Source organism: Apis dorsata, unplaced genomic scaffold, assembly GCF_000469605.1.
Source record: "Apis dorsata unplaced genomic scaffold, Apis dorsata 1.3 scaffold_112, whole genome shotgun sequence".
NCBI lineage: Eukaryota > Metazoa > Arthropoda > Insecta > Hymenoptera > Apidae > Apis > Apis dorsata.
In genome coordinates this window covers 450,485-452,638 of record NW_006263407.1, presented here as the reverse complement: position 1 = coordinate 452,638, position 2,154 = coordinate 450,485, and positions in this window count along the sequence as shown.

Here is a 2,154-nt window from a genome sequence, read left to right as displayed (position 1 = left end):
ATAGGATGGGTTATTATTTTAATATCTCATTAATATTTCATAATGAGATATTAAAAAATGAGATAAAAGTTACATGGTTTGAACAGAGGAATATTCTCTTCTTTAATTTTTTCACAAATGGCCGCATTGAAGCCTTATGGAAATTAATGTTGTTTCTTTAAATAGAATTATATATCTTTTAATGATCTAATAGATGCAGCACGGTATTCTCTATAAAAAAGTACTAAGGCATTCATAGCATAAAACCATTAAAAGTTTAAAAAATATTTAATTAAATTAAATTATTTTTTAAACTACGTGTCATTTGCTATATGGGATTTAATACTTTTTTTTTTTATAGAGAATTATAAGATGCATTTATTAAAGCATTTAAGAATATAAAATTCTATTTAAAAAATCAGCATTAACTTTCATAAATCTTCTATGGATCAACATATGGAAAAATTAAGAACTTAAGAATGTTTCCTTTTCGAAGCCATTTAGCTTTTATCTAAAAAATTTTTTTAATATTATGAAAAACAAACGAAATATTCAAAATAATGAATATAAAGTAATCAGTACATTTTTTAACTCTATTAAAAATAAAAAAAATGTTCCTACAGTTTTAGTATTATAAAAAAAACATTTCATTACGAAAGATAAATATATAAAAAGAAATATCTACGTTTAAATACATTGCACAAAAAATTATTTTAAATGGGAAAAAATGTTAGCTGGTAGAAAATAAGTATGCAAATGATAAACGATGATAAAAGATGAATATTTAAACCTCCTATTAAATTATATTAATTTGTTACAGATGGATGTATCGAGAACTTATGGAAATTAACTTTGTCTTTCTAAATAGAATTATATGTTTTTCAGTACATTGATAGATCCAACTCGTATTCTCTATGAAAAGGTATTTATTTATATTCCTATACTTCTATTATCCATTTCCTTAATTCTGAATATTCCTGTCCTTCTATATTTCTATATTATCCGTATTCCTTATTCCTGAATATTCCTATGTTTCTATATCCATATTTCTTTATTCTTTTTTCCCTGTACCTATATTTTGATTATCCATATTTCTAATATTGTATATTCCAGTGTTCCTATCCTTCTATTATCCATATTTCTTAATCCTTAATATATTCCTATATTCCTATACTCCTCTTATCCATATTCCTTATTCCTGAATATTCACGTGTTCTTAAATTCCTATTATCCATATTCCTTAATCCTTTTTTCCCTGTATTCCTATATTCTGATTATGCATGTTTCTTAATACTGTATATTCCTGTATTCCTATACTTCTATTATCCGTATTTCTTAATTCTTAATATATTCCTATGTTCCTATACTCCTCTTATCCATGTTCCTTAATCCTGAATATTCCTGTGTTCCTAAATTCCTATTATCCATATTCCTTAACCCTTTAGAATTAAGAAAACTGTTGAAAAACATAAAAAAGTAAAAAAAATAGCTGAGAAACAGGTAAGTAATAAAAGGTAAGTAGAGGTAAGTATAAAGGTAAGTATTTTACAAATAATTTTCGAAAATTTTCAAAAATAAACAAACCGAGAATGTAAATAAACATTGAAAATGTAAATAAACAAATCGAGAATGTAAATAAACATTGGAAATGTAAATAAACAAACTGAAAATGTAAATAAACATTGAAAAATATAAATAAACAAACCAAAGTTTGTAAACAAACCGAAATTTCAACTCTCAGGCCTTAAATTTGCAAAATTTTCGAAAATTTTTGTAAATAAACATTGAAAATGTAAATAAACAAACCCAGAATGTAAATAAACATTGAAAAATGTAAATAAACAAACCGAGAATGTAAATAAACAAACCAAAGTTTGTAAACAAACCGAAATTTCAACTCCCAGACCTTAAATTTGCAAAATTTTCGAAAATTTTTGTAAATAAACATTGAAAATGTAAATAAACAAACCCAGAATGTAAATAAACATTGAAAAATGTAAATAAACAAACCGAGAATGTAAATAAACAAACCAAAGTTTGTAAACAAACCGAAATTTCAACTCCCAGACCTTAAATTTGCAAAATTTTCGAAAATTTTTGTAAATAAACATTGAAAATGGAAATAAACAAACCCAGAATGTAAATAAACATTGAAAAATGTAAATAAACAAACCG